Genomic DNA, 8,531 nt, shown 5'->3' on the forward strand with positions numbered 1-8,531 from the left:
TAAGATGTCACCGATTCAATCTTTGGCCAAAGCTATAAATTAAACTTATTTACACCCCCATACAAAAGATGATCAAGTTAGTCCTTCAACTTTGTTGCAGCAATTTTTTTCTCTCGCCTTAATAGTTATTAAATATATGTTTGATATTCTATTAATTTTTATAGTTGGGGTTTGAAAAAATATTTTAATAAAATTATAAATTATATCTTATGTTTTAATAATAAAAGATTAGAAAATTTTTTATAATATAATTTATTTTTGAATTTATAAAATTTTTCTTTTTTATTTTTAAACTAAAATGATAAATAAAAACTCAGCACGATATTTTTTTCATTTTATTTAAAATCAAAATTAATAGAGAATCGACTTGACCATGGATGGATGAAGGGACTATCAATGATAAAATCACAAACATCCAATTATCTAAATTGAAAACACAATATCTTCATAAAAAAATCTATCAATGGAGATTTGAATCTAGTTAAACAGATAACTATGCTCCAATACATGTAATTAACAGTAGCATAATTAATTTTGTATTGGAGAAATTAGGGCAGGGGATAATGGAGGAGCAAAGCCGTGTACGATTTGGATATATAAAATTGAAAAATCTATATTCTAAATATCTTGATATCCTAATACACAAATTGTCATTTTCCCTCAGCTAGAAATATTTTGTCCAAGCATGATATTCATCTTCAAATTCCAAATGTCTCCCTATTGAAGGAAGATTTCCTCATATACTGTATGATTGCCTGAAGTTGACGTGGGGGATGCTAACATGTCTGATCGTCGACATGGAATATATCCTCAGTTGGGATCGTCGACGTGGCGTTTCAATTCTTTAAGCTACACTTGCTGCTGCTGCAACATTTTGAATGGCCGTACATGAATTGTCATTCACAATCGAGTGTTTGATCTTTAATTTAAGTGAATGCTTGCTGGTTAAATGTTTGTGTGTTCCGATAAGTGATAACATTACATGAGAGGAACGCAGGCTACTATTTTTTTTAAACGTGGTGACTACTCTTACACTGGTGAATTTGATGCGGTATATAGCGTGGATAGAAAGGAGAGTTCTTGTATATTTTATTAAAAAAATTAATAATAATTTTTTTTAAAATAAATTATATATCTTTATTTATATTAGTTTTAAGTATTTTTATGTAAAAAATTTCTAATTAAAACTAAAAATTTTTATAGAAAGAATTCCTTAATTAAAACTTATCTCATTACTATAATTTGTCTAACATTAAGATTTCTAAATACTAATTAAAAATAAATTATTAAAATCTAAAGTTTACTAAAAAAATAATTAAAACTACAACTTTAAACTTTATATTAATTAAATGTTTCTGAGTGTCTTCATAAACTTTTTTTTAGGTTTGATTTTGTTTATCTTGTTCTTAAATATAGTTGCAATAAGCTCTATATCAATCCCTTTTACTTATGAAAGACTTGACCTTGAGTCATCTCCTAGCTCTAGATACAAAGGCTAATCATTATAGAAGTGATAAATGTTTGGCACATTATAAATTATAGGAATACTCATATTATTAAATAAGCATTATCACTAATTTTTTTAAGATGGTATAATGATCATATTTCTTTTACTATAACTTGTTATATGAACATATTAAAAATTTATCTTTACGAAGGAACATCATCACTTTATTTTTTCTCTTAAACTCTTTAGCATGGCGGTGCCTATTGATAACTTTCTTCTAGTTGGTGTTGGTCTTCATCAACTGATGCTTCACATCCTTCATGGTAGTTGCACATTCATTCATAGCCATCTTCTCAACAACCACACCAAACCTAACACCCTTCTAAAAGAAAAAAAGATCTAAGCACATGTTTAGGACATGGTAGATATACAATCTCAAATAGTAATTTACTTGGTGCCGTGTCTAATATTGGTGTATGAAATTCTATTTGTGCAAGAGCATAATCCCATTGTTTTGGCTTGTCACAAAAAATCTCCTTATCAAGTTTTCAAGTGTCTGGTTCAATGATTCTTTTTGCCTGTTTATCTGTGTATGTGCTGTGTTACTAAACTGTAACAATTTTCATAATATACACAAGAAATAATTAATAAACTTACTATCCCGGTCAAAAGTGATGGTCTTTAACACCCATGTAAATGAACCACCTCTCAAAATAAAAGTTAAGCAATAATAGATGTATCATTTGTCTTTTTTTACAAGGAATAAAATGTGTTATTTTTGTGAACCTATTAACTACAACAAATAAACAATCTATCCCTCATTGTGTACAAGACAATCCAAGTACAAAATCCATAGATAAGTTCTTTTATATGTTTTCATGAATAGGCAAAGACATATATATAAACCTATATTCCATACTTGTCCCTTGGCAATTTGATAACTATAATATTTTTGCACAAATTCACCAATATTTTATTTTAAGTGAGGCCAATAATATTTGTTAATGACACCATCAATAATCTTTTATTACCCCTAAGTGATTAGTCAATCCTTCTCAATGCAAATCCTAAATCACTCTCTCACAATGAAGATTAAGGAATATAAAGGTGATTGATTTTCATTAGAAATCCATTATAAATTTAAAAGTCATCAATGAGAAGATTCTGATGCTTTTTTCATATCTCTCCAAAATCTTCATCATGCTCAAACAAATCTTTCAAATAATCAAATACAGTAATCTCTCTGATTAGAGCAACCGGCAAGGCTACTTTTCTATTCAAAGCATTAACAACACTATTTTGAACTCTAGCTTTATCCATAATTCTAATTAGAAATCATTATAGGTAAGTGATCCATCTTGCATGCATGACATTACTTATTCTCCTCTAATTATGTAAAAAATGCAGTGCCTCGTGGTCATAATATAACACAAATGCCTTACCTATCCAATAATGCTCCTACTTCTTGAGAATTTGAAAAACAATATAAACTCATTTTTATTTGTGGATCATTTTAACCTAGCATTACTCAATTTCTAACTAAAAACACCATGGGTCTCTTCTCCTAGGATAGAAACCCACCAATCCCAACACCACAAGCATCACATTTTACCTCAAATAGTTTGTTAAAATCTAGAAGTGTCAAAACTGGAGCATTATTTAATTTTTATTTAATTAATACAAAGCTCTTTTCTATTTCTTCTCCCTTGTTTAATTTTTCCTTAATGCATTCAATAATGGATGTCACAATATTAATGAAATTTCAAGTGAATTACCGATAAAAAGTAGCTAACCTATGAAAACTATGAACTTCATTAATTATTTTAGGAGCTGGTCGATCTCTAATAGCTTGAACCTTCTCCTTATCAATATATATGCTATCTACACTAACATTAAAGTCTAAAAATAGTAGTTTATCACTAATAAAACAATACTTGTTTAGATTCACATATAATTTATTTTCCACCAACATCTCAAATACCTTCCTCAAGTATCTTGCATGATCAATCTTAGATTCATAATTAATCAACATATCATCAAAATAAACAATCATAAATTCATATTTAAGAGGATGTAGGACCTGATTCATTACCTTTATATAAGTACTCACCAGGTTAGGTAGCCTAAAAAGCATAACCAACCACTTACACAATCCTTTTTTTTTTGTCTTGAAAGCTATCTTCTACTTATTACCCGACCGAATTTGAATTTGATGGTAACCACTCCTCAAATTAATTTTCATAAAGATTAATGTCTCATGTAACTGATCGATCATGCCATCTAACTGAGGAATCAGAAATTTATATCTCATTGTTATTTTGATGATGGTGTGATTGTCCACACACATGCGCTAATTGCTATCCTTATTTGGAGTAAAAAATGCCGGATCTATATAAGAAATTAAACTCTTTTGGATATGTCTCTTTCTCAACAACTTTTCCACCTTCTCCTTTAATATCTCACCCTTATTAGTATTTATTTGATAATGTAATAGTTTTGGAAGGTTAGCTCCCAACATCAAATTAATCAAATTAATATGATGTTAAATGTCTCTCATTTGTGGCAATCCATATGCCAATTCATAAGGTAGAATCTCCTCAAACTTAGCAAGTAAAAGCTTCATTGCTTTAGGAATAATTGCTCTTTTCTCCTTTTACTTGTTCATTCACTAATGCTTTCCTTGCAACTTGCTGATTCTCTATCTCTCTATCTCTAGGAGCCTATCATGTTCTTCCAGCCTTTAAAATTCAGTGATATACTCATTGACAGATTTATTATCTTGAGAAGAATTATGATATTATTGAAACAAATACTTCTTATAGTTAAGAGGAAGGAATCTATAATGCAACAATTGCCTCAGATACATCTATGATATAATATGTTGTCTCCCTTCTCTTAATCGTGTATCTGTTTGATGTTTCCATTAGGAAGAAGCTCTACTTTTTAGGTTATATGCAACTAGCTTCATCATTTTCTCTTTAGAGAAACCCAAGAACTCCTCAACCCTATCACATTTAATGACTCAATCGTTAAATTATTTTATATTCAAATCTTTATTGAATGTCGAGATTTCTATCTTGATACAAAAATAATGTGTTTGTTATAATGGTCTGTCTTGGAATGTTACTGTTGTATGATCCCATCAAATTCATGTCCACCATTCCTCATAGATAATTGGTTGTTTAGGTGGATCTTCAGAAATAAATCTATGATTTGGCCTGCCTCGAGGCGTGTCTCTAAGAAAGTTCCTCTTTCCTTTACTATCCTTTTTTGCATTACCCATTATTCGAGTTAGATTTGTTATGGTTTGCTCTAAACAATATAGTTTATGCTTTGAAGTCTATATAGTGCCGTAATGAGCCTCCACTCTTATATTGCAGAATGGGTTACTACCATCTCCTTTCATCAAAGAGGCTAAGGTTCTCAAGCCTTAAGATTTTAAATCTAAGCTATAAAGAAATTTAAAGAAAACTCTTTATTTTTTTTTAGTATTCAAATTTTTAATAATAATCCCACTCTCAAAATAAATTAGATATTTCTATTTATATTAGTCTTAAAATTTTTTATGGAAAGAGATTCCTAATTAAAACTAAAATTCTTTATAGAAAAGGATTTCTAATTAAAACTTACATAATTAATAGAATTCATCTAACATTATAATTCTTAAATACTAATTAAAAAATAATTAAAATTAAAAATTAATTAGAAAAATAATTAAAACAACAACTTCAAGCTTTATATTAGACATTTTAAAGGTTTTTTACGGACTTCTCTCTCTAGACTTGGTCTTGTCTATCTAGTTCATTGTAATACTTACAAATCACTATTTTCCTGATTTGTAAATCTGGCTGGCATAGAATTTTGGAGTAATGAGATGAAGATATTCCAAGACCTTCTCCCTTTGATAGCGTCTGTATTCATATGAATGAGATATCAAATTTCATGACTTCCCTTCCCACCCCATTATCTAACCTTGATGACCCTCCTAGTAGGATTAATTAACAATGCCTGTATTCAACGACCTATTAATAATAAAACTGTCCCTGCAACATCTCTAAAAACCATTTTGGTAGCGTTACTGAGTACAGTGTTCATAGCCTTCATGGCTACTTGGAATCTAAAGCCACCAATGCTGGTCTAAAAAATGCAACTAGTAGAAGGCCTTTTGTACTCTCTAGATCAACTTTTGTTGGTTCTGGCAAGTACACTGCACATTGGACTGGAGATAATGCTGCAACATGGGATGATCTAGCATATATAGCATTCCAACAATTTTTAATTTTGGACTGTTTGGAATTCCAATGGTTGGTGTTGACATTTACGGTTTTGCTAGAGACACAAATGAAGAGCTTAACCTGTCGTCGTTGGATCCAGGTAAATCATTGGTTTTTGCACATCTACAGATGTTACGAAGTCCTAGTCATAATTCAGACCGATGCGCTTTGGAACACATTGAGTTTCATGTATTTGTTGTTACATTTTTGTTTTGCTTCTTTGGATTGGATTTCGAGAGCATGACGAATTGTCTTAAGTTTTCTGCACTAGATAATTGTTTCTGAAGTTATGTTACAATGCAGCTAGGTGCTGTTTACCCATTCGCAAGAGACTACTCGGATATGTACAAAACATGGCAAGAGCTTTATCTCTGGGATTCTGTTGCCGCAACAGCTAAGAAGGTTCTCGGCCTTCATGTAAAGGTGTGATGGTACCAAGGGCGTAGCCACGCCCAGGGCTGGGATGGGCTCTAGTTCATGTTAGGATTTTATTAATATTTTTAAACTAATTTTATATAAAAAAATTTATAATTTATAATTAAATTATTAAAAAATTCCAAAATTTTATGTGAATCTCGGTAATATAATACTTTAACTTGGATTAAAATTTCAGAATTTTTAGAGAAATTTAGAAATTTGATGAAAAATAATAATTTAACTAGTTTTACGTTATTGGATGTAATTTTCAATCCGATTATCAGATTAAGTTGAAATTTTATAAACGATCTTCAAATATATTGAATAAAGTCTGCTTAGAATTTTAGGCTAAACAAAGTTTGGTAATACTAACAAAAAAAACTGTCAAATAAAAGCAAAACAACTTATTAAAAGTAAAATGATTATTTACTATTAAAAAATAAAATAAATCAACTCTTCCTTCTTTTTATAGGTTGCCGATTGGGCAGAAATATAATAGAAAAAGAAAAGAAAAGAAAAGGCAAGAAAGAAAAGTAAGAAAAAAACATAAAAAGATCCAAGAAAAAAAAAAGTAAGGGAATAACTTTGTAAACTTACAAAGTTTAACTTATAAAATACTAATATAAGGAAGAATCAAGTGAAGGAATGGGAATCGAGAAAGATAGAAAAAATTAATTATTTTATTTTCTAGTTGACATGAAATTGTTATTTTATCATGGTTGAGAGGTTATTATAATATCGATTCAGATTCGATTATGAATAAATTATATTTAATAAAATATCAAAAGATATAACTTCAATAGTGAGTTTTTTTTATTTTTTACTTTAATTTTATGTACTTTTAAATTTATTTTTTAATATTCTAGGTAATATATTTGAATTAAAATTTTAATGTTAACTTTAAAAATTCATATATATAAGTTAATAATTAATTTAAAAATAAATTATATAATGATTTAATAGTCCAGAGTGGTAAAAATTCCTAGCTCTGCCCTACTACTACCTGTTCTGAAGTCAGGAGCAACTTCAGTAGATGCTTGCTTACTTGTAGGAAACTGGTTGGACATCTTCAATTACTCTAGTTCAGTTGGTGTAGATTCAGGAAAATACATAGAATCAAGTTCACTTGCATATCATGTAAACATTCATGATTCCGAAGGTAACATCTTGGCCTTGCAAGGAGAAGACATGACGACAAAAGAAGCTCAAAAAACAGCATTCGATCTCATGGGTTCTTAGTAGCACTGGAAACAGCACAGGAGAAGTTTTCTTGGATGATGGGAGTGGAGGGAAAGAATCGGTTCTTAGTGAAATTTTATAGTGAGATAATAGGAGACATGGCAATGGTAAGATCAAACATCATAAATGGAGAATTTGCTTTAAGTAAAAAAATGGATTGGAAGTAAAGGAACATTCATAGGGTTAGAAAAGACTAAGGGGTTCAAGTGGTAAGAGTTACAGACTTGTAAAGAAACAAAGAGTGGAAATCCAGGTGTAAGGGCAAGCTTCAATAGCAATGGACTCTTTGATAAGCTAGAAAAGTCAGGCTTCTCTTTGTCACTTGGAGAGGAGTTCAAGTGAGAGGTAAAATTAAGCAGATAAGAATTGACAGCCACAATTTACCAGAAAATTGACAAGAATAATAATAATAATAATAATAATAATAATAATAATAATAATAATAATAATAATATAAAAAAAGAGATTCAAATGTTGACATTCCAGCTGGTAAAATGAGAGTACAAGTTTCTCTGGCAACAAGGTTTACCATTTGATCATGACAAAGCAAAACGAAAAAGGAAAGAAAAAAAGAAAGACAGAAATAAAAGAAAAGAAAGTTTCAAGATAAAATTACCTCCAATCATACATACAATTGTTTTCTTGTTTTTCTTTCAAAAAAATAAAAAATAAATAAATCTCCTTTTATATCTTACTAGATTACTAGATTGGTGCCCATTATGCTTTGCATGCTAAATCAATTTTTTCTAATAAAAAATATTTAGGCAATATTAATATTTTTGAAAAGATTAAAAAGAGTTGTAACATGAGCCATTCATCTAACTGAATTGAATAAAGTCAGTTGGATTAGTAATATAATTAAAAAAGATATTAACAATAAAAAAATATCAATAATTAATTATAAAAATTGAGTCGTAATATCATGCTTGAGAAAAAAAAACTTCTTAAAAATTCATTGTTATTTTATGGTGGGCATGATCCATCCTAGAAACAACTCACCGAAACAATTTTAACTCTATAGAGAAAAAAATTGTATTATGATACTAAAAAATATTATATGCATTGTTAGAGTAATGATTTTAAAAACAAATTAAATAAAATATTATAAAATAAATATTTCTTGCTTATATTTAATTAATTAATTTAATTTAATT

The 8,531-nt window shown here is 29.0% G+C and overlaps 1 pseudogene; it reads left to right on the top strand.

Moving 5' to 3' along the window:
* Positions 1-5,304: 5,304 nt before the first annotated feature.
* LOC105115305 (alpha-glucosidase-like) lies at positions 5,305-7,740 on the top strand (annotated as a pseudogene).
* The last annotated feature ends 791 nt before the right edge of the window (positions 7,741-8,531 follow it).

The sequence above is a fragment of the Populus euphratica genome, unplaced genomic scaffold (genome assembly GCF_000495115.2).
Source record: "Populus euphratica unplaced genomic scaffold, PopEup_1.0 scaffold674.1, whole genome shotgun sequence".
Taxonomy (NCBI): Eukaryota; Viridiplantae; Streptophyta; class Magnoliopsida; order Malpighiales; family Salicaceae; genus Populus; species Populus euphratica.